The sequence below is a fragment of the Camelus ferus genome, chromosome 9 (assembly GCF_009834535.1).
Source record: "Camelus ferus isolate YT-003-E chromosome 9, BCGSAC_Cfer_1.0, whole genome shotgun sequence".
In the NCBI taxonomy this organism is placed as follows: Eukaryota; Metazoa; Chordata; class Mammalia; order Artiodactyla; family Camelidae; genus Camelus; species Camelus ferus.
The window spans coordinates 38,722,831-38,749,359 of record NC_045704.1 but is presented as its reverse complement, the minus strand read 5'-3'; the positions used below and the strand labels follow the sequence as shown (position 1 = coordinate 38,749,359).

General features: G+C 37.8%; 1 pseudogene; it reads left to right on the top strand.

The window, feature by feature from the left end:
- The first annotated feature begins 23,523 nt into the window (after window positions 1-23,523).
- On the top strand, window positions 23,524-25,686 carry LOC102523803 (annotated as a pseudogene).
- Window positions 25,687-26,529: the final 843 nt, after the last annotated feature.

Genomic DNA, 26,529 nt, shown 5'->3' with positions numbered 1-26,529 from the left:
CCAACGGAGGGCCTCTGAGAACAGCAAGCTGAGCTTCCAAAACAGGACGAAGACAGAAAGACTTCACATTAAAAGCACACAGACTCCAGGAGAACACCGACAACCTCCCCTTTTTTTTTTAAATCTGTTTTTACCTGTTCTATTATCTATTACTCTCTTAATCTTTACTTCTTAATTCATTTCTATTTCTCTTGGGTTTTGATGTCCTGCTATTGATTAGACACACGTTTCAAATACATCTATTCATCTCCCCCCGCCCCTTTTTTTGTAAAGGTTTCAAAAGGACGTCTCAACCCAATTAATACTCTGCTTCAACTCACTCTTCTATTATTCATTATACACTGTTTTCAAACCCTTTCTCCCTTCTTTTAAAATTCTTTCTCTCTCTCTCTTATTTTTTTTTCTTTTTTTCCTAAGTTCTATTCCTAAATAGGCATCAGATAGATAAAATCCTTAAGGACCAAAATAAACAACTGATACTCCATAAACCACAGTGCAAAAGAGGTATGAGCAAGATGAAGAAGCGGAAAAACCTTTCCCAATTAAAAGAACAAGAGAAATCCCCCGAAAGAAAGATCAACGAAATAGACATCGATAGCCTACTAGATCAAGATTTCAAAAAAGGAGTGATCGAATTGCTGAAGGAATTAAAAGAGATAGTGTTTAGAGATATAAAATATGTCAAAAATGAAATTGAAGCTATAAAGAAGAGCCAAGTAGAATGGGTAAACTCATTGACAGAGATGAGGAACGATCTAATAGCTGTGCAAAGCCGACTAGATAATGCAGAGGAACGAATTAGTGATCTAGAAGACAGGGCAATAGAAAGCACCCACTCAGAAGAACTACAAGAGAAGCAAATAAAAAATAATGAAAATAGCATAAGGGACCTATGGGATAATATAAAGCGTCCCAATCTTCGCATAATAGGGGTCCCAGAAGGAGAAGAAAGATCAAATGGGATTGAAAAGGTTTTTGAAGAAATCATGACTGAAGACTTCCCAAACTTAAAGAAGGAATCAGATATCCAAGTACAGGAAGCTCAGAGGGTCCCAAACAGGAAGAACCCAAATAGACCCACACCAAGACATACCATAATCAAGATGGCCAGAGTCAAGGATAAAGAAATGATTCTAAAGGCAGCAAGAGAAAAGCAAAGAGTAAGTTACAAGGGAACCCCCATAAGGCTCTCAGCTGATTTCTCTACACAAACACTACAGGCCAGAAGGGAGTGGCAAGATATATTCAAAGCCCTGAATGAAAAAAAGATGCAGCCTAGGATCCTTTATCCAGCAAGGCTATCCTTGAGGATAGAAGGAGAAATAAAGAGTTTCACAGACAAAAAAACCCTGCAGGAGTTTAGCAACACTAAACCCATGCTAAAAGAAATACTGAAAGGGCTATTCTAAATAGAAAAGCAGCAGGATGCTACAGAAATGAGAAACACACAACTGGAAAGGTGGTAACTCATGAATTACAAATAAAGTAAACATGAAATTATAAAAGAAGACATACAAATCACTGAGAGTGGGAGAGGGAGGCAGGGAAATATAGAATATTTTTTTCTTTCTTTTTAAAATTTTTTTAACAGTAGGATGGGTTTGAGATCATGTTACTATCAGTTTAATAAAAACAGTTATAGTAATGGGTTGATACATTTACAAAAAAGGGTAACCACAAGCCAAAAATTTACACAGGAGTCACAAAAATTAAATAAAATCCATGATAATACAAAAGAAAATTACCAAACCACAAAAGAAAGAAGAAAGGAACAAAGAGGATATACCAATTCAACTGCAAAGATAAGTTCAAAATGGCAATAAACACACATCTATCATTAATTACTGTAAATGTTAATGGACTAAATGCTCCAGTCAAAAGACACAGAGTGGCAGACTGGATAATAAAGCAAGAACCTTCAATATGCTGCATACAAGAGACCCACTTTAGGGAGAAGGACACATATAGATTGAGAGTGAAAGGATGGAAAAGGATATTCCGTGCAAATGGAAAAGCCAAAAAAGCAGGTGTTGCAGTACTGATTTCAGACAAAATAGACTTTAAAACAAAGGCCATAAAGAAAGATAAAGAAGGACATTTTATAATGATTGAAGGAGTGATACAAGATGAGGATACTACACTCGTTAATATATATGCACCCAATATAGGAGCACCTAAGTACATACAAGAATTACTAACAGAGATAAAGGGGGATATTGATGGGAATACAATCATAGTTGGAGATTTTAACACTGCATTAACATCACTAGACAGATCTTCCAGACAGAAAATAAACAAGGCAACAGAGAAATTAAATACTACAATAGAAAAACTAGATTTGGTGGATATTTTCAGAGCATTACACCCCCCAAAAATAGGATATACATTCTTTTCAAGTGCACATGGAACATTTTCCAGGATCGATCATGTACTGGGGCACAAAAGAAACCTCAACAATTTTAAGAAGATAGAAATTATCTCAAGCATCTTTACTGACCACAATGCCATGAAACTGGAAATCAACAACAAGAGAAACAAAGGAGAAAAAAAGGAAAGCATGGAGATTAAACAATATGTTATTGAAAAAACAATGGATCAATGAGGAAATCAAAGCTGAAATTAAAAAATACCTTGAGACAAATGATAATGAAAGCACAACCACTCAATACTTACGGGACACAGCAAAGGCGGTGCTAAGAGGGAAGTTTATAGCCATACAGGCCTTCCTCAAAAAAGAAGAACAATCTCAAATAAACAATTTAACCCACCACCTGAATGATTAGAAAAAGAAGGACAAAAAGCCCCAAAAAGCAGCCGAAGGAAGGAAATAATAAATATCAGAGAGGAATTAAATACAATAGAGATTAACAAGACCATAGAAAAAATCAACCAAACCAAAAGCTGGTTTTTTGAAAAAGTAAATAAAATTGACAAACCTCTGGCCAAACTCACAAAGAAGAAAAAAGAGAGAGCACAAATTAGCAAAATAAGAAAGGAAAATGGAGAAATTACAACAAACAAAATAGAAATACAGAATATTGTACGAGAATATTATGAAAAGCTATATGGAACCAAACTGGATAACCTAGAGGAGATGGACAAGTTTCTGGAAACATACTGTCCACCAAGACTGAATCAAGAAGAATCTGAACACTTGAACAATCCGATCACTAGAAAGGAAATAGAAATAGCAATTAAAAACCTCCCTACAAATAAAAGTCCAGGACCGGACGGACGGCTTCACCGGGGAATTCTACCAAACATACAAAGAACTCATACCAGTCCTTCTCAAACTCTTCCAGACGATTGAAAAGGAGGGAATACTCCCAAACTCATTCTATGAAGCCACCATCACCCTGATACCAAAACCAGGCAAAGACACTACAAAAAAAGAGAATTATAGGCCAATATCACTGATGAACACAGACGCCAAAAATCCTCACCAAAATATTAGCAAATAGAATCCAACAACACATAAAAAAGATTATACATCATGACCAAGCGGGGTTCATCCCAGGGACACAAGGCTGGTTCAACATACGCAAATCAATCAGTGTAATACATCACATCAACAAGAGAAAGGACAAAAACCACATGATCATCTCAATCGATGCAGAAAAAGCATTTGATAAAATTCAACACCCATTTATGATAAAAACTCTCGCCAAAGTGGGTATAGAGGGAACATATCTCAACATAATAAAAGCTATATATGACAAACCTACAGCCAGCATAGTACTCAACGGTGAAAAACTCAAAAGCTTCCCACTAAAATCTGGGACAAGACAAGGATGCCCACTATCACCACTCCTATTCAACATAGTCCTGGAAGTCCTAGCCACAGCAGTCAGGCAAGAGAAAGAAATAAAAGGGATCCAAATTGGAAAAGAAGAGGTAAAAGTGTCATTATATGCTGATGACATGCTACTATATATAGAAAACCCTAAAAGGTCCACACAAAAGCTACTAGAGCTGATTGAAGAATTCAGCAAGGTAGCAGGTTACAAAATTAACGTCCAAAAATCAGTTGCATTTCTTTACACTAACGATGAATCAACAGAAGAAGAAAGTAAAGAAACAATCCCCTTTAAAATAGCACCCAAAGTAATAAAATATCTGGGAATAAATCTAACCAAGGAGGTGAAAGAATTATACACAGAAAACTATAAACCACTGATGAAGGAAATTAAAGAAGACTTTAAAAAATGGAAAGATATTCCATGCTCTTGGATTGGAAGAATCAATATTGTTAAAATGGTCACACTGCCCAAGGCAATCTACAGATTTAATGCAGTCCTTATCCAATTACCCAGGACATATTTCACAGAACTAGAAAAAATCATAATAAAATTCATATGGAACCATCAAAGACCTAGAATTGCCAAAGCATTCCTGAAGAGAAAGAAAGAGGCTGGAGGAATAACTCTCCCAGACTTCAGACAATACTATAGAGCTACAGTCATCAAGACAGCATGGTATTGGTACCAAAACAGACATATAGACCAATGGAACAGAATAGAGAGCCCAGAAATGAACCCACAAACTTTTGGTCAACTCATCTTTGACAAAGGAGGCAAGAATATACATTGGAATAAAGACAGTCTCTTCAGCAAATGGTGTTGGGAAAACTGGACAGCAGCATGTAAAACAATGAAGCTAGAACACTCCCTTACACCATATACAAAAATCAACTCAAAATGGATTAAACACTTAAACATAAGACAAGATACAATAAACCTCCTAGAGGAAAACACAGGCAAAACATTATCTGACATACATTTCAAAAATTTTCTCCTAGAAGAAATAAAAGCAAGAATAAACAAATGGGACCTAATGAAACTTAGAAGCTTCTGCACAGCAAAGGAAACTAGAAGTAAAACAAGAAGGAAACCTACGGAATGGGAGAAAATTTTTGCAAGTGAAACCGACAAAGGCTTGATCTCCAGAATATATAAGCAGCTCATACGACTCAATAAGAAAAAAATAAACAACCCAATCCAAAAATGGGCAGAAGACCTAAACAAGCAGTTCTCCAAGGAAGACATACAAATGATCAAAAAGCACATGAAAAAATGCTCCATATCACTAATTATCAGAGAAATGCAAATCAAAACTACAATGAGGTATCACCTCACACCAGTCAGAATGGCCGTCATTCAAAAATCCACAAATGACAAATGCTGGAGAGGCTGTGGAGAAAGGGGAACCCTCCTTCACTGCTGGTGGGAATGCAGTTTGGTGCAGCCACTATGGAAAACAGTGTGGAGATTCCTCAAAAGACTAGGAATAGACTTACCATATGACCCAGGAATCGCACTCCTGGGCTTGTATCCAGAAGGAAGTCTACTTCAGGATGACACCTGCACCCCAATGTTCATAGCAGCACTATTTACAATAGCCAAAACATGGAAACAGCCTAAATGTCCATCAACAGGTGACTGGATAAAGAAGAGGTGGTATATTTATACAATGGAATACTACTCAGCCATAAAAACTGACAACATAATGCCATTTGCAGCAACATGGATGCTCCTGGAGAATGTCATTCTAAGTGAAGTAAGCCAGAAAGAGAAAGAAAAATACCATGTGAGATCGCTCATATGTGGAATCTAAAAAACAAAAACAAAAACAAACAAACAAACAAAAACAAAGCGTAAATAAAGGACAGAAATAGACTCACAGACAGAGAATACAGACTTGTGGTTACCAGGGGGGTGGAGGGTGGGAAGGGATAGACTGGGATTTCAAAATTGTAGAATAGACTACACCGTATAGCACAGGGAAATATACACAAAATGTTATGATAACTCACAGAGAAAAAAATGTCACAATGAGTGAGTATATGTCCATGAATAACTGAAAAATTGTGCTGAACACTGGAATTTGACAGAACATTGTAAAATGATTATAAATCAATAAAAAATGTTAAAAAAAAAAAAAGATGTTATTTAATATGTTGCAGTAAAAGATACAAACAGGCCTGCTCACTCTCTGCCTCACCTGAGGGAAACCTGCAAAGACAAAATCTTTTCACAGCCTCCTACTTATCCAGGGCAGAAAGTACCAGAAGTGTAGAATAGCCCCATTCAAATGATAAACCTAAGAAGAGGAACTCTACTTTAGTGAGGGGTGAGGAGTAAGCATAAAGCAAGAGAACAGGTGAGTTTAGGGGAAAATGCCTCCTTGTAGAGAGCAGAGATGTGATAATGTATCCTCTTGAGACAGGAAAGGGGCAGGGCACAGCCATTCAAGGAATGCCACAGCAATTATCAAAATGGTGAAAGATTCAACCCCCAGTAGGCCTTGAGGCTCAGGATGATGAGAGATTTAACTTCTAGTAGATCTTGAGCTTCATTATACGCCCACTGTAATATTAACATAGTGAATAACACGCCCACAGGCACCATGACAGTCCCAAGGCTAGCCACAAAAGGTCAAAGTGTGGGAGATGGCCACCTTCCTGGGAATCCCAGCCCCTTCCCCTTAGACTGGTCCTTCTACTTATTAGCATATGAAGCCACCAAGCCCATAAAAAGCAGCAACACAACGCCTCATGGCGGCCCCTCTCGCTCCCTCTTTCACTCTGAGCACTCAACCCTGACACCTCATGGCCTTCCTCTTGCCTTTCAGTGTATCTCTCTGAATAAATCTACCTTCACTCAACTGTGACTCACTCTTGAATTCTTTCCTGCTCAAAGCCAAGGACGTACACTTGGCGGGGCACGTTCCAAGGGCTTGACTGAAGCCTGGGACACAGCCCTTCTTATGCCCCACATCTGTTGTCCTGCATCACTCTCACCTCATAATTTAGTAAAACAAAATTTTCACACATTTCTGGGAATATGTGTTGGGTTATAACAAAAGACAATTCACATGTTGTAAAAACATTCCTGACCAGTTACAATGCAGTGACTGATTTAATTACCACTTTTCTCAAGGCATTTCCTTTCTTAGTATACCCAGTATATTCATTAAAGGAAACACTAAGTTTATTTTTATTTACATTTTATAAAACTCCTCTGGAGCTCAGATCTTTACAATATATGCTTAGTTACATTTAATAAAGAAAATGTGTTTTACACAATCTGAATGTCAGATTTTAGTGGTTTCTGATTCCTAACTCCATCCTAAGACTATTGCCCCTCATGACAAAATACAAGAAAAAAAATTTATGTCCTTGCTTGTCCTTATAGTCAGGGTCACTGTAGAGTGGTTCCCGATGAAAGTTCCTGTGAAAAAGTGGTTTTCTATGATTTGCTTAAGTCTTCCATCTTTAACACTACATAATGATAATCTATAAAGTTTTTCACATATATATTGGAATTGGAAAATATTTTTCTGTGGTCATTAACCACTGACAAAGTGAATTAACAAGGAATGAATAAATATCAATGAGAATACTGAAATAATTAAGAATAATCCACACAACATCCTTTGTCCTCAATATGGAGTACTATAGACATTTAATAATATAATTTTATGATTAAAAGCATCATGTATTCAAAGTATGGAATAAAATATGTTAATACTGCAATACTGAAATTAGAGAAAAATGATTAGAATTGTTCCTAAACCTATATAAACATAAGGCTTTCATTTACTTATTCACTGAGCAACCATTTATTAAAAGCCAAATGAGTTGGAAGAATACAATGCATGAAGACTGAAAACTGACAGAATACCAGGAGAGGCAATATCTAACTTTCAATGGCCACTAATTACATCAGGCACTGGCTAAAAACTCCATATACTGCCTGATTTAATTACTAGAACATTAAAAACAAGGAGAGACACTGTTACTAGTATTAGAGATACTATCAATTAAATAAGAGAGATAGTATTATTAGTGCTAGTTTACAGAGGAAGACACTGAGGCACCTATATGTTAAATAGCTTATCCATGGTCATAAAAGCAGGAGTGATCAGAGGTAGGATTTGAATAAAAGCTAACTATCTCCAGAAGTATTAATCACATGCCCTAGTTCCTTAGTGACAGATCTAAAACATGTTGCTCCTTCTTAATACATTGAGCTAAACCATAGAAAACTGAGATGGCCAGATATTTTAGTGCAGCTGCCTCCACTCTGCAGCTAGAGAGCCTCTTTCAGTCATCTAATTTAAAATGTCTAATTTCTTGTGCAATGTGTCCTATTTGTAGCATGGATTGTGCATAGTTATAATAGGGGTCTTGGCAGGACAAGGCTGTGTAAATTGTCCAGGACTGAGACAATTACAGTGATGTGCCACTCAAGTTGTTCTTCAGTGTGTCCCATGCTCTCCTTCCAGATACGCAGCAATCAACTTACCAGCTGTGGCAATTATTTGACATACTTTTGTTAATACCTAAAAGAATTGTACTTTTTGTGATAGTCCTGTTATCTAGGTTATTTTTTACAGCCTTTAATATGGCATCTGCTCTGTGTTGAGACCTCAAGCATAATCACATACAAATTACTGTTGGTTCTTTCTTCCTAGTACCCATTTTAACTCCTTGAAAAGATATTTTTTGTAGAGAAAGTATGATCTGAACACAAGACCCACTTTACTTTTCATATTATTTTTACTCAATCTGCACAAAGAAAAAAAAAGGAACTAGTTTTCATGATTATTCATTAAGTTCCCAACAGCAAAAAAGAGACTGATCTATGAGGGTTCTATTTCAACATGCATCCAGCAAATTCCAAGTGCTCTTCACAGCCCAGTCAGATGTAAACTCTTCTGTGAAGACCTCCCTGACAACTTCTACTCATCCAATAATGGTGATCGTTGCCTCATACTTGTATCTTCTGTAATAGTCATACTGCTCTGTAATCTGTTAGCTGTCTTTCTTGCCAGACTATGCACTTCTCGGAGGCAGTAAATGTGTGTTATTTATCTTTATATCCCTTGTTCCATCTTAAGAGCCTAGCAAGTTATTTCAGCTTGAAAAATGATTGTTTAAATAAAGGATAGAAATCAGTGTCCTGTAGACATAGTCTTAATAAATGTCTCTAAATGTTTTCTGTAAAATATTTCCCTGAAATTTTACATTTGTAATGTGTTGGAGGCTTGGGAAAAAGCAGCAGAAAAAATTAAAGAAAAATAATAAAAATAGATAGTACTTGCTGAATGTAGATTAATCTACCTGCCAGATATTCTGCAAAGTGTTTTTCAAAGATTATCTCCATTTATCCTCCCAACAACCTCATGTAATGAAAACTTTCATTACACACACACTATAAAACAAGAAACTGAAATACACAGAGGTTAAAGGACTTTCCTACGAAAGGACAGTCAGCTCAGAAGTTGTGGGACTCGATGTCAAACAAAGCAGCCTTACTCTAAAGCCCATACTTTCAACCCTTATATATTCTCTCTCCCTGGGAAATGGTGACACCTTTGGTGTCTAAATCTAGCAAAGGAACTTGAAATGAAGTCAAGGCAAGACTCACTAAGCAAGAACTTAAAATACAAGAAAAAGGATAGCTATGATGGGACATCTGCAAACCAGGAACCAGACCTGCAACTCAAGTGTAGAACCCATCAATAATTCTCTTTTTTAATGGGTGCTTCAAATTTTCACTATGTACCTGAGCTCCAAGTCTCTCCTAGCCCCTGACCCAATGCCAAATGAGACACAGCATAAGCCCTCGGGGGTATCACAGTTTGATAAATTTTTACTCTAGAGCTGCTCTGTACAATATGCTAGCCACTAGCTACATATGGCTACTTAATTAAAATTAAACATTCTGTTCCTCTATCTCTCTCACCACATTTCAAATGCTTAATAGCCACTTGTAGCAAGTGGTAGCCACATAGGACAGGACACATATAAAATATTTCCTATATTGCAGAAAGTTTTATTGAACACTGTTGTTCCAAAGAACTGCATTTAAGAGTAAGAGCTCTTAAATCAGAGACAAGCAGCAGCTATGCCTCTGTGGGCAGGATACATAACTTCTCTATGCCTCAGTTTCTTATTTCTCTATCTGTAAAATGAATATAATTATAATACTTGCCTTTGAGGGTCACTCTAAGGATTACTGTAACAAGTTCATGTAAACATTTTGAACATCTGCTTAGTCTATACGTACTTAACAATTACTGGATTTTAAAGTTATTGTCACATTTATCACTAATGATGTTATTTACCACATGTAAACAGTGATTTATTTGTAATATAAACCCTGAAAGACAAGGATCCTCTTTTCAATTTACAGATAAGAACACATAATTCTATGACAAATGACTCACATAAATCAGATTCATTTAGTGGGATGTTGAAAGCACGATTCATGTCCAACACTTGTGCTCCTGTCACATGCTTGGCTACCCTGGTCATGGATCTTCCAGCATTTATATACCAAATATGATAATATATGTTATGATATAATTTATATAACAAAAAATATTTATTATATAAGTAAAATGAAACATATATGATAAATAATAAGAAAAGAATAAAAGAAAACACTTTTCAAATTATTTACAGGAACAAAGAATTACCTAAATCTGGCTTGGCTGTAATAGAAATAACTGAAGGAAGACTTCATCCATAGCTCTTCTACTGTATTTGCCAGGTAATGGGGCTGGTTTCAGCTAGTATATACACATGAAGTTACATTTTGCTGTCTTAGATAGATCCTATTCAATGAAAGCACTGGAAGTGGGTAATAAAGAGTGCCAGAGCATCTTTCAGAGAACAATGAAAAAGTGGAAACCTTGAGTAAATGAGGCCCCATGAATTCATTATGCACTGATCTTAAAGCAATCTACTGAGTAAGATGTTGAGCATTTGTACTATCCCATACACTGAGCAACTGAAATTCATTTATGGATATATATTTGTAAATGTTGCCTAACTTAACTAAGATATTGCACTTCAAAGTACTTTGTCAAACATGCATTATTCATTCAAGTGATAATTTTGTTTTACCTCATGGAAAATTATTTAGTTATTGCTTTAATGCTGATGCTCCACCTTCTCACATATACAATAATGAAAACAGTGAGAAATTATTGTATGCCTATTCTATTCCTTGGACTTTAGACTCATAGATGAATACATGTAGAAGCAAAAGAAAAAAAAAAAGCAAAGCAAAACAAAAGCAGTAAGTTAATAGATACGTTTGATTCTGACATTTGCTAGCTATGTTAGCATGAGCATATTATTCAGTGCGCTGAGACTCAGTATTCCTATTGGGATAATTTCACCTACCTTTATTTTTTTTAGTGAGGATTAAACTGGGTGATGGATATGAAGCCCTTAATACACTGCACATCCTACATCATTTAAATTAGAAACTAAAATAATGAAGAATCATATTATAATGTGACCCTCACAAAAATCTTACAAGGTAAGTATCTGATCTGCAGTTGAGGAACTTGAGGATCACAAATCTGAAACAGGATGTCCAAACTCAAAGCTGTAAAAATGATGCTTGATATAATTGACCATTTATACCCAGATCTGCCACATACTCTCTGTGGCCCTTAAAACAATACTAAATGTTGCTATGAGGTAATATTAAAGATATTTTAATGCATTGCTGAAAAAAAATGATCTATATATTCTACATGCCTACAAATAAGGTATAAAACAAATATGGAAAAAATCTATATGCTGGTGACTCCAAACTTACATTCCTAGCCTGGATCTCTACTCTGAAATTCAGATTTTTATGCAAGTGTTTCCATGACAGCTAGGCTTGAATGTCTAATAATCTTTTCAAAATTAATATTCCTAAAACAGAACTCTTCATCTTACAATCTTTCAACTCCCACCATCTGCTCTGACATTTTATTTTTCTATCTCTATACCTGGGAATTCCATCTCACCAGTTGCTCAAGCCAACACCTGTGAGTCATCTCTTACATCTCATACTCAATTACTCAGAAAGTCTGGTCAATGCTACCATCAAAGTATATCAAGAATCCAATCACTCCTCACTTCCTAACTTATCTCCCCATTTCTTTCCCTTAATCTGTTCTCAGTACAGAAGTCACTCTCCCACCATGAACTCTCTAGTTTCAAATCATAGGACTGACCCCTTGCTCACTCTACTCTAACCACTGGTTTCTTCTATGTTCCATTAACAATCGAGGCATGCTCCTACTTTAGAGTCATACATTCATTGTTTCCTCTGCCTTGAATACCGTCTTCTCAGTTATCTAGTAAGGTCAAAATTATACCTTCTTCAAGTCTTTGTTCACCCTTTCTCAATGATCCTTTCACTTGCCACCTTATTTAAAATTGCAATTCCTTTACCCATACTGACACTCCTAATTCCTCTTCTCAGCCTTATTTTTCTCCATAGTAGTATGTATATGTATGTGTATATAAATATACATATATATAAAATATATAATGTATCATTCTCTGTTAATAGGATAGGATAGGACTGACATGGTATTTATTCTCTGGTTCCCTTTACTAAAATTTAATCTCCATGAGGGCTGAAATTTGTATCTGTTTTAACTTCTTTATCCATAATGCCTAGAATAATGACTTGAACATTACATGTGTCTAACAAGTATTTGTTAAATGAATGAATGAATACACAAGGGGAAAAAATATTACAATGATAGAATGATATTTCATTCTCCCTATTTTTCTTCTCTTTTATATGAGCAGTAATTGTTTATATTTTAAATGCCTTGTTTTCTTACATGATAGAATTTATTTTTGAGTTTTCATCACCATGCCTGTAATATTTCATTTCTCTCTGTCTCCTTGTTTTGATATTAAGAGCTCTGCTTTTGGCAAGCAGTGGAAGAATCTAAAAATGTCCATCATTTGAAAGCAAACATTTAATGATAAATAGTTTACTAGTACTGGTAGTAGTGGCAGGAGAACAATCACTCACTGGGGGCCTTTTATGAATAATGCACCATAATTGATCTTGTATGTGTGCTGTTTTTTTAACCCTCAGAAAAATCCTATGAAATATCAATAATTTACAGATGGAAACTGAAGTTCAGCAATATTGGATAATCAGATCAAGATTACAGAACTAGTAATTGAAAAGTTGGAATGTTAATGCTGATAAGTAGTCATCCATATAGCCACCAACACCTTTATCTCCAAACATTAAAGGAAAATACACTGAAAATGATTTAATTTGCTCAATATATTCTTGTTAACATATCTGACTATCATATGGATTGAACATATTCAGAAGGATTACAGTTGTCCTATATACTACTACAGCAAAGTTTCAAAAATAATTTACAGTTCTCAAGTGAATTCCTCTTTTTTGAGCTAACAATACCTTACTCTTTGTATGTATTTTGTCTGCATGTACATTTTTCTTCTGCTAAAGGTCTTGTAAGATAAGCAAGTGACACTTCACACAGCCTGACTTTCTGAAGAATGGTCTCACTGCCTTGAAAAGGACTCAATCACTCCATTACTTTTCCTTAGAAATGTTTGCTGGACTCCTTGGGGAGGCTTTGAAATTCTGACACTTCGTGTAAGTGCAGAGTGTTTGCCAAAAATATTCTTTGTTGGGGAGACTGAGGACTTTTTTATTTACTTATGGACACAGCATGGTTTATAGCCTCCCAGAGTGAGGAAATAGAAAACGAAAATGGCAGGAACAAAATCGAAACCAGACAGTTGATAAAATAACTTTAGTTTGTACAAAAGGAGATGGAGAAATTTTGAAAAAGGAAACTCCTTAAGAATTAATCAAAGTGGCTTAAGGGGAAATGATATTTACTGAGCACCTACTGTGTGCCAAACCTTGTACAAAGTGTATGTTTTATATTGCGTCTTTGCAACAAATCACTTACATGGATGTTAATCCTACATTAATATTTTTATAAAGTGGCAGTGATATTAAAAGAGTTTAATAACTTATTCAAAACTAACTGCCTGAATGTCTCTTCAGTTTGAAAAACATGAGATTCCAGATTCAAGTACATTAATGAAAGTCAGGAGTATGCTAAACTGTTTACTGATGTGATTTACTCTTTCCTCTTTTTTTTTTAAAATACTTAGTATATTTCTCTTTCACTTTATATCCTTCCTCCTCTAGTTATTTTATAGTCATACTATTTATAGGATTTTAGAGGAATAACAAGCCTTTTTAAAGCAATCCTGGTGAAATCTTCCTCTTTTGATCAAAAAATTATCATTTGCTTAATAATGATAAACTTTTCATTAATCGGAAATTTATCATATATATTCTGTCAGAGTTCTCTAAAACATAAGCTAAGGCCAAAATGGAGTAGCAGGTGTCAGAGTATCATTTCATTAAGAAGAAGAACACAAACTGACAAAAATCTATGAAATAATGTTTTCCAACCTTGCACATTAGGCAATCAGGACAGTGATACCTGAGAAAGGTGAACTCTGTGACTGCCCCCTAGTTATAGCCTACTGAGGGTTTCCAGACTGCAGCACTGAGAGGGAGGACCCTGTAAGAGGCCAGCAACCTCACTGAACTGAGGCATCTAGGGAGGGTGGAGCAAAGTCTAAAATTAAGATTTAATATTATGTACTGCCTCCACATCTGCTGAATCCAAAAGGCCCTCAAATGTGGTAACCACAAGTTCCCCTCCCAACTCTGTGCCAATGGATGAGGTCTCCTAGCCAAACAAACTTTCTTATTAAGGAGACCAGGCACAGTTCTTGTTTTTCTTTGAGTAGTGGTTTTCAGTTTCCTGACAGCCCATAGAATTATAAAACAAGCCAATCACAGCCTCCCACAGGAACTGGGGTTACCACAACCCCTTAGTACTACAAAGCCTGTCTCCCATGGCCTCTAGCTGTTCACTCTGTTCCTGAGTACCACCTTCATGTGGTGTATGTGGTGTGCTGTGTCCTCCTCCACTAGGCTGTGAGTATACATCACTAACAATATGACTATGGTCAATCTCATGTATCCAGTGTTGGGTGACACATGTTTAGTTGGAATTACCATAATTCTAGGGTGGAAATTCCTTCTTTATCAATGGGGTAAATAGGAGGTGATTAAAAGGAGAAGGCCAAGATGGGAAAGGTTTGCAGGTCAAAATCCTAAATCCTGAAGAGACAGGATCTGCACAGAAATAAAGCAATGGAGATCTGCAGAGCATTTTCTCAAGTCTTCATCTTATTATTGACAAACATGTGTAAGAGACACTACTTGAGGGCAGGAAAGTATCATCCACCCAGAATGGAAGAAAAACCTCATAATTCACAGGAAATCAAGTAGAGTACTTGGAAAACTCAGTAGTGTCTCGGTGGTGGGGCAAAATTAGATGTAGATTAGTCTAAGCTAATGCTATTTAACATAGATTAGAAGCAATCTCAAAAGGATTTCTCTCTTTCTGAGTAACATAACTGTGTTCCCTAACAAAGTTCAAGAATATTTACAGATATACAAAAATATTCAGCAACGGCGAGGTTAAAGGTCACAATGTCTGGCATTCCATCAAAAACTGCCAGACAAGCAAAGAATCAGCAAAGTATGACCCATAAGGAGGAGAAAAATCAATCAATAGAAACAGACTGAGAAATGACCCAGATAATAGAATTACTAAATAAGGACATTAAGACTATCACTATTATATTTCTATATTCCAAGAAGAAAGGGGAAATATTAAACATGTTAAGTAGTGATACAAATGATAACAAAAATATTGAACTTCTAGATGTAAAACTGACAATGTCTGACATGAAAAACACATTTGCTTGAATTGAAAACAAAAGAGGTGTTTCAGAAGAAAAGACTGGTGAATCTGAAGACATAGCAAGAGAATCTACCCAAAACGAAACACAGAGACCATAAAAACTATGAAAAAAATGAATGTATCATCAGTGAACTGGGGGACAATTTTGAGTGGACTACCACATGTGTGACTGGGGTCAAAGGAAAACAACTCAGGGCAGGAGGTAAAAGAAAAAAATATTTGAGGAAATTATGGCTGAAATTTTTCCAAGTCTGATGAAAACTATAATCCCTCAGATCCAAGAAGCTCAATAAGTCCTAAGTATAGAAAACATGAGGAAACCAACACAAAAGTACATCTTAAACAAACTGCTTAAAAACAGTGGAAAAGAGAAAGTCTTCAAAGCAGCTAAATAAAAAATACTTTGACTAAGATAACGAAGATAAGAATGATAGATTTTTCATCAGAAACAATGCAAGTCAGAGGAAAGTGGAGCAACTACTGGATAAAAGAAAACATTATCAACCTAGAATTGACAACTTAGTAAAACAAGCCGTCAAAAATGAAGATGAAATAAAGACTTTCTTAGACATCTAAAGCTAAAAGAATTTCATCACCAGCAGACCTGTGATGCAAGAAATGCTAAAATGTCCTTCATGCGAAGGAAATTAATATCAGATGGAAATAAGTACATAAAGCAATTAAGGATATCAGACATTATAAATATGCAGGTAATTATAATGTATTTTCTCTACTTTTTAATTGCTATAAAATTAATTGAATTTGTGTAGTAAAAAGTAGTAACAATGTATTCATTATGAGGTTTATAATATATTTAGAAGTGAAATGCATGACAACATTATTTCAAAGGCCAGTAAAGAGGGCAACAGACGTATACCACAGCAAAGTCTGATGCTATATACAAAGTCATATAATAGTACTTAAATTATAAGTTAAAGACTTAGGAAATGATGGAAAATTGTCAACAGGACACAGGAACAAACTGGGCTCCCATTCTAGGGAAATTTGAGAATCAAAATATAATCATGCTTATATCCATTGAATAAATTATAATCCATTGAATAAATTAGGACTCTATGAGTGCATACTAATAAACATAGACAAAAATAAATAATTAAGGAAGAGGAGAAAGCTCTAAATTTCATACTTTCCTGATGTATAAGGTAGCTTTTTTCAACAAACACATAGACTGTGTTCTGTAGATCCAATCTAAATGCCACTTTCAATTATAAATTGGTAAATCAGTTCCATGAAATGAAATGAATGGCTCCTTAAACTGAAAGTCTCCTTAGACTGTACAGACAGCACACTTGATTGAAGGCATGAAACAAAACTTTGCTTATCTATATTTGGAGTTCTTCTTGTTATTGCTTTTACTGATTTAGAAACACAATTTGATTTTTCATTTGCCTGTGCATTTCATGTTTACCTCTTTTTGTAATCTCTATGAAAATGTCTGTTTTCATGATATGCCTAGTCCAGTTTTTAAACCCAAGGAAGAAAAACATGATTTTTATAAACAGACAACTCAATTGATTCTCAGAACTTTTAAAATGTAACTATGTACTCAGTGGTACTACTAAAGTTGATCTATTTGAGTTCTTTAAATCCAGAAATAACTGCTAACATGTGAAACCATCTGATATGTTCTCTTTCTCTCTACCTCGTAATTCACAGAGAGCATGTATATTGTTACTTCTCAAAAATAAAATAAAATTACCACTTTCTCATAACTAGTTACAGAAATAAGACAGAAGAGCTCTTTCTTTATATCTGATATTACAAAATATCTGTTAAAAAAATGGCAATTTCAGTAAAATATAACAAAAACTTTGGACAACAGACCTTATCATAAAGGTACATAAAATAAGCTTCAGATATGCATGTTTTGGGAAAAAGGGAAAAAAATCTACCTCAGTAGAAAGTGACAGTAAGAACTCTTTCTCCTTCTTTGCAACCTATTTACTGAGTGTCAAATATGTGCCTGTTCTAGGTTCAAAATACAAACTCCCTATAGTCAAGCTTCGTATGCTGACCATCACTGTCCCTCCTTAAAAAAAATCCAATCATTTGAGAATGACTTTTGATAGAGGTTTTAATAAATACAGTGTCTGGAATTTACTTACAGACAGCTATTAGACATAACATAACTTTGAAAATTATCTTCAGATAATAAGAAAACTCAATGAGACCCTCAGAAAGGATTTCTAGCAATCTGTATTCCCTTAGGAAAAGAAATCACCTGGTTTTCTCCCTACATGTATTTTCACATGAAATATATAGCAGAGGATAAAGACATATTGTTGTCTGAACCAAGAAGCTAAGCATTTTCAAGTTTAAAATGTATTATAGGTGGCTGTCAAAAAAAAAACTCTATAACTATATGATAAAGGAAAAAAAAGAACATTTCTATTTCCTTAGTTTGTGTTTTGACTATAAAATCATTTAATCCCTCCTCCCCAACAAACACAGATATCTACATTCTTGGTGTTTTAAATTTTTTTTAAACAGATTGAACGAGACAGTTATCTTAGTCTCAATAGTCAATACGATCCTAGAAAAAATTTATTTAATTTTTCCAGGTGAAATCATCATTGACCTTTTGCTAAACCTCACCTTGTTCCTGAAAATGTAAGTCTTCTAAGGCAAAAATATTATTTGATTTATTTGGTTATTATCTACTAAATATGTTAGCAAAGTTTTAACATTATAATTAAAGATAACAGTAACCAAAAAATAACTAATCCAAAAGCCTCATGTTGGACTCCAGAATGATACCTAAAAGGAGTAAAGTTAAAAATAAAGAAGCAAACAAATGAAGAGTATTTAAATATCAAACTCCACATAGTAAGTGAGGATGTATAAAAGAGATTTTAAAAATCAAAATTTTAAAAGGCACTTGTCCCTTATCTAATAATAGAAAAATCACTCAAGTTGTGACTAGTATGCTAGTTTCTGGAGCCTAGCAAATTCTTTGTTTATTTTGTTAATAGTAGCATACATTTCTAAAATCCTCTTGCATTTAGAGACCTGAATCAACAAGAAAACTATTATGAGTATGATATGCATGCATACGATTTGATATAGCCAGAGAGTGAAGCCCCAAATCTGGTGTTCTCAGCCAAAAGAACAACAGAAGGGGGAAGGGAGAAGACAGACAGACCCAGGAAGGCCAAGGTAGAACAGGTGGGAAATGTACTTTAAATACAGAATGTGGAAGGATAACACTTGCATGATACAGCCCTAAGACTGTGCTTTCCATAATGAAGACAGAATCATCCAGATCAACTATTTGCAGGTGTGATTACCAAACTATCATTTCACTGAGCATCGGTTAGGCTCTGTGGACTAAACACTTGAGCACGGAATTTACTGTATGCATGTATATGTTCAGCCTGGGGGGAGGAATTATGTAAGACATCTAAATTTAAATAGTTCTTGATTAAACTAAATAGAAAAGTATCAGAAATAATTCTGGACCTGTTTAGTGTATCAAAAGATGATTAGAGGTAAGCATTTATTTGGTCACTGGACTACTTCTCAGATGAATCATTTGATGTAGCTAATGTTAATAGCTCCATGTCTGCCCAAAGGTTTTATATTTGCTATCCCTTTTGAAATAGTCTTTGTCTCAGATTTTTGAGGGCATCATTCAGGCCACATTTCACATATTTCTCTCACCACCCTAACCTGAGACCCCAGTATCACTCCTACTCCAAGCACTCTCCCACATGACTTTGCTTCATTTAGTTCAGAGTACTCATCACTATGGAAAAATATCTCCAAAAAAAAAGGTTTTCTTCTCTGCTGAATTGGCCTGCCCTCACCTCTTTGAGAGCAGGAATCTTTATAATTTTCTTGATTAGATGCTCTATCCTCAACTCTTATTAGGTGACCAATAAATGTTGATTAAATGATATCACAGAGAATTTGGGACAAGTTTTATTACAAAGTAATCTTTCCCAAATACAACTGAAAATATTTGTTGAGATCAAATATGCCCAGAATTAGAACCAGGAGTGTTTTACTCAAGTTAACCTAACTATAAGACAATATGGGGTATACAGCAGGTTCCAAAATGATTGTCTAGTTTCTTCTCAATAAAATACTGAGAACTGTTAGCCAGTATAGTTGAGAAAGTTGTGCCCTGATCCTAGAATGAATAAACTGTTTCTTAGTCTCCCCTTTCTTCTTTTTAATGTGTCCCAAAGTATTGTGCTGCCCTGGCGTGCTCTACAACTGGTTTCTTTCATGTTTCAGAATCCTTACTAGCATTACTTATGCCTCATGTTACAATTGATCAAAACAGTCTTCAAGTCTGAAACTTTTATCAATTGATTGCTACCCACATCTGCTCTACCAGTATACTTTGCCATCCACCACTGTGGATTCTCTCTCTCTATTCTAGTGAGTTTTCAACCCTGCTTATACATGAGAATCAGTTGGGGAGCTTTTAAAACTAGTATTGCCTGAGCCCCATCTCAGGCCATTAAATCACAATCTATGAGGATGTGGCTCCATTGTGTCTTTTTAAAAGCTCCCTAGGCAGTTACAGTGTGCAGTCAAGGTTGAGACCTACTGCTTTAACCTGAACACCATGCTCAACATCTCCTCTTGGCATCTCCTGTCTCTCTCTCTCTTACTCCACGCTAAAGTGATCACAATGTTTATATGCTACTCTTCAGGTGCCAATTTCCTTTTGCTAGGTAAATCCCAGCTAAGAAAGAGTGAAGAAACACACAAATACCATGATATGCCATATATATATATATATATCTGTATCTGTCATTACCTCTGTCAAAGTGTTTTATTTTCTAACTATTTACTGATATATTCATATACCCCATACATTCATTTATCCATACATTTGTACATAACTCTGCATCATTCAAAGATTCTGTACTTCCGACAACAGCTATCCTACTTCCTTGGTGACACACTGGAAAAAAAAAGGCCTCTTCCAAAAATGCTTCCAGGAAACTTCCACAGATATATTCTTGAAAGAGGCTTAAATGAGGATGATTTATCATAACTGGAGAGAATTCTACCTACTACACACCTTAAGGGGTAGAGAATCTTTCATGGTACTCCTCTCACATTTTCTTTTAAAAAAATTTTTTGTGATAAGGTCATTTCTTGTTATAATCTTGTTATTATTTATATAATCTTGTTATAATATTATTATTAATCTGGTAAAATACTTTAAAATGTATTAATATTATTTCCAACTTTAAAAATATACATTCAAGATGTACTTGAAAATGTAGCAACTGTAAAAAAAAAGAAAAGCAACTTAAAAGAAATTTTGAAAAAAAAATAACACTGACAGAAAACTATTATAATAATAAAGGCCACTTTGACTATATCCCAATCCTAGTTTCCTTCCTTGAGTATGCATGTTTTTCAAAAAACATTCCCTAAGCATTTACAAATATATACAAACATATATAACTGCTGTATTTTGAACACCTTTTTTTAAAGTATTACTCATTTGCTATTGTGATTTCTACCAAACCAGCAGCAAAATGCTAAGGGGTCCTGTGCCTCTGGACCCTGCTAGAGCTCACTGTTGGTGCCTTAAACCTGTCAAAAGCTCACAAGCAAAGCATACATGAGATGAGACTGGGAAGAGAAACAGCAAAATTCATTATCACTTTACTTCTTTAGGTAATGCCTGAATGTTTTGTTTTCTTTTTTCTTCTGAGCTCTGGATTGTTTATTTCAGATGTACAGGTTTCAAGAATACAAAGTAATAAAAATGTATAACAATGCTTGAATGTTTGTAATGGGACATGTGGACTATTACAGTGATGGGAGGAGGGCTCGTGTCCATTGTGAGGAGATGCGAAAATATCTTCAAGGAAAATTCTTTGCAGCTACAGCTAAAACACCACATTGATCGTCCCATTTTGTGATTTTTCAAGGTTGCCTGGGCAAGACCACACCCTGCCTTCTCCATATAACTAGAGAAGGGGGGTAGGGATCTGACCTATTAAGCGGGGGCGAGAGGGGCGGAAGGGCAGTTTCTCAGTGTGTAGTCCATGAACCACGTACCTACAGATAAAGAACAGCTGATGTTCATGTAAACGGCTTAGGTCCCTCCCCCAAACAGGCCCGCACACTGATTTCAGACTCCCGGCCTCCAGCACTGTCCCGGCTCCAAGCAGAGCCCGCAGGAGGATCTAGAACGCACCTCCTCCCATGGACACGCTGAATCTGTAGCTACATGTGAAACAAGTTACTCTGGGGGAAAAAACAACCTAAAAACCGAGTCTGAGAGACCACTACACCTCCAGTCAATGAGAGAAGATCCCCATCCAAGCGCTACCAGAGTCTGACCCAATCTCGTCAGAAACCACACCTGCGGTGGCGCGACCCACACCGGGAGGGAACTAGTAACTCCCAGCTGCTCCCTGAGGAGCGAAAGGTTTGAACCCCATCGGGTGGGCACCGCAACGTTTACTCTCTCACCCTGCACCTGAGAGACAGGCTACCAACATGTGTCGTTTTGAAGGCCAAAGGAGCTCCGGAACTCGAGACCCGAACTGAGAAATAACACTTAAATGGCTCGAAGGCCACTCACCGGCCGCGGGGCTCCCTGCACGGGTGGCAGCTCCAGAAGTGCCCAGACTTTACTTGAACGAAGCTTATTTCTTCATCTTAAAGCCTCGCATGAGGGGCAGGCGTCCATTTAACACACTTCAGGAGGCCTGCTGGCTGGCGGCACGGCCTTCAAGCCCTCCCTCAGGCGAGCTCCAGCTAGAGGGAGCCATCTTTTTTTTTTAACTCTAGGCTCCGCCCCTTCCCCCTCCTCCGATGTACCGCCCATGACGTACCGCCCATGACGTACCGCCCATGACGTACCGCCCATGACGTACCGCCCATGACGTACCGCCCATGACGTACCGCCCATGACGTACCGCCCATGACGTACCGCCCATGACGTACCGCCCATGACGTACCGTGTACTCCCAACGTCTGTGTACTCTTACGGACTTTTTTTCGGTTTTCAGTAGCTATGTTGCCTGTCAGTCATATTAAACCTCAGAGGAGGATCTCCTTTTATTGCACTCAGAGCTTTAAGGCTTCATCCATGGTTCTGAAAACTATTAACATTCTTAAGTCTCAAGAGCCTGAAGAAAACACTTAAGTATTTATAAATATTTATAAAAATCATTAGGAAATAGGTTCTGCTGGAGGAAGACAGTTTACTGGGTATTTTAAATTTACATCTACATGCGCGAGTTGTGTCAATATGGAACTAGCACTGGTCCTTCCCATTTTTCTGGTTCACTTTATCATCTAGGAAAGACCCACAGAATGCTTCACAGACTTGTATGACTGGATCCATTTGTTCTTACCACTTTGACAAAGGGCGGGTCTTGTTGATGGGTGATGTCTTATGTCCCTTGGTCGGTCGGTGCTGGCTGTGATTCCTGAGGCCCCTCCTCGATCCCTTGGCTCCCTCCAGTCCAGCCCCACCCACTGTTCTCCGAAAGGAATGCCAGCAACTTTTGACGCAAGAAACTTCCTCTGAGGGAGGAGTTATTTTTTCTAAGTGCAACTTGTTACACTGAAAGTTGTTCAATAAAATAGTTTGTGCTCTCAAAGAAAAAAAAGGGGTGGGGGGGCTTCTCCAGGACCCTGAACACATCACACCCCTTCCAACCTCCATACCCTAGTTCACCTACCCCCACACTGACTCCAGCCCTGCCTTCCTCCCACTGATGTCCTCCACCTACTGGTGCATTCCTTCCACTTATCCTTTCCTCCCTCCTATTAGCCCACCTCACTTCTCCCCCTAACGGCTGCCCCTTGCCCCAACTGAGGAGTACAAGTACCTCTGATATATCCTCTCCCCACAGTGACGTACAGTACCTGGTGCTCCAATACGTGGCCACTATGTCCATCAAGTGCCCGGGTATGTTTGAGCCCAATTAAAAGAGTCTCTGTATCAGGTCCACCGACCCCAACCAGATAAAATCCTGAAGCTGGAAGCACTGACCAACCTGGCAAATGAGACTAATATCCATATTGCCCTTCAGGAATTCCAGACCTCCATTCACAGCACAAACAAGGACTCTGTGGCAGCCACAGTGCAATCACTGAATGCTGTGCAACTAACATCAGCCAACTTGATGACATCTGCCTCAATGACCTGGTGCAGCTACTGTCCCGCTGTGTTGAGCTCAGGGTCACAGAGTCAGTGGTCATCATGAAGAAGCTGCCACAGAAGCAGCCAGCACAGCATGAGATCATCAAACACTTGCCAAAGCTCACAGACAACATCCAGGTGCCCATGACCCAAGGCAGAATCCTATGGCTCATCGGTGAGTACTGTAAGCATGTCCCCAGGATTGCACCTGATGCCCTGAGAAAAATAGCCATGTTCTTCACAGTATAGGAGGGCATCATCAAGCGGTAGGTCATCAACCTGATGGCCAAGATTCACCTGAGCAACTCTAAGCAGACACAGCTACTGACCCTGTATATACAAAGTCTGGCCAAGTATGACCAGAGACCGAGCATGCTTCACCTAACAACTTGTGGCCCCTTCAGGGCAGGGTGGGTACCCTCAGTCATCATGCCAAGAAACTCTTCCTGGCACCCAAACCAGCTCCAGCCTTGGAATCTTCCTTCAAAGATGGGGACCACTTCCAGATGGGCTCAGTGTCCCATCTGCTCAATGCCAAGGCCACAAGCTACCAGAAGCTCACAGACTGGCCAGAGGAAGCCCCTGACTCATCCGTGCACAACTTGGAGGTACCTGAATGTACCAACTGATCAAATGGGGAGAAGAGGAATAAAGAGAAATCGTTCTACTCAGACCCTGAGGGGTAGTCAGGACGCACAGCCTCTGCAGGCAGGGACCCCCAAGTCTGAGGGTGACACATACAGTAAGAGCAGTAGCAAGAGCAGCCTTGAGGGTCCAGGAGTAAGTCCAATAATGATGACCAGGATGAGGATGAGAAGAAGGGAAGCAGCAGCAGGAGGGATCAGCAAGAATGAAGGTGAGAAGAGGAAGATGAAGAGGAAGACAGAGTCAGAGAGACAAGAAGGCTTCTCCTTGGATGATGGCAGGGATCCCAGCAGTCATTCATCAGTCTGAGATAACATCATAGTCTGAGGAAGAGCAGATGGAACCTGCCTCCTGGAGGAAAACCAAAAAACAAACAAACAGAAAAGACAGTGGTAAAAGTGCCCCTGCAGCCAAGGAGATCTCTCTGCTTGATCTACAGGACTTCACCCCTCCCAGTGTCCAGCCTCTCTCCTCCCACAGTTGTGTCCATCAGTCTGGCTTCTGACCTAGAAAGACTGACATCACTCAGACTCCCCTCGGGCACCCTTACTTCTGAGCCTATTGTCGGGTGCTGGGAGGCAGGAAATGCTGCTCCTCTTAGCTGGTGAGGGGCTATCTGTGGACTGTACCTGCAACAACCAGTCTTTCTCCCTTGACTCCCATGTGTGTCTGTGCACATCCACTTTTCCAACAGCTTCGATACCCCCATCCAGGGTCCACATGTGAGCATCCCCTAAACTTCCACTGGCAACAGCATCCTAAAATGAGCCCCTAGCACTCAGAGAATCTGCCACTGCTATAATGGACATTAATTTCTGTAACTCAGACTAGGAAGCCGGGCTTCCAACTGTGAAGTCAAATCCCACAGTTCTCTCTCCATCCAGCCACTGGGGAGCTGATGGCTCTGTGCTACTGAGTGAGAAAGAGTTCAGGAACAGGGAAAACTGGCAGGCATGAATGAGATCATAAAGGAGATCAAGTTGCCAGACACCTGTCAGAGTAACCACATTGTGGTGCAGAAAGTGACTGCCACTTCCTACCTGGATTGTGTCCTGGTGGGCCATATGGTGAGTTCAGGTTTGCAGAAAGGACATTGACCAGTGGGAGACAGGTCCTGCTGACCCTGGAATGCCCTGCCCATTGGAGCTGCCCAGGTGACAGTCTACAGCAGGAAGATGGTGATGGGCACCATGCTGGTAAAGAACATGGTGCAGGCTCTAACACAATGACTCCGAAGTTCCGTGACATCTTTGGCCCCTACCTGTCCCTCATAACATCTGGGCTGTTAGCCCCACCCCACCCCCCATATCAGATTGCCTAGGCCAGACGACATCCAGGGGGTCTTCTCTCCCTCTGATCATTATCAGTCACCCCTGCCAATTCCCCTCCTCATGAGTTCCTTAGTGACCTGTGCAGAAGGAAACAGCAGCTGCTCCCTTCAGTCCTCCTGGTTTTCTATAGCTATTAATGTAGCAAAACCTCAGTAAAATGTCTTCTCCTTAATATAGGTTATAAAATATATTATGAATATGATGGATATTAACTAGACTTATTGTGGTTGATCATTTTGCAATGTATACAAATATCAAATCATTACATTGTTCACCTGAAACTAACACAATGTTATATTACATGTATGTATATATGTATATACTGTCAATAGTAAATAGATAAATAAAAAGTGTACTTCTGGACTGTAGTCGAAGGACATTGAATCAGAATATCTAGATGTGAGCCTAGGAATCTTCCTTTTAAAAGTGTCTGACATAATTTTAAAGCAGAGTAGAGTTTAAAACTGTTAACTTACGTCTTAGACACCTCATGTTTCAGCAGTACCACTGTCTCTGCCCTGCGCTCTTCCACATGGAACCAGCCTTTCAGAAAGAACCTTGGTAAACTGGAATTGAGGTACCAGAAGAAAGAACAAAACAGTAAGAGAAGTGAGATCTCTGGAGCCTGCTCATTCTGTCGGAGCTAGTTTACAGCAATTAACCAAGTAAGCATCTATCAAGACACAGGCCAGGAGAGGCAATTCTGGAAACTCAAAGAAGAATGGCATCTCTCACTTTAAA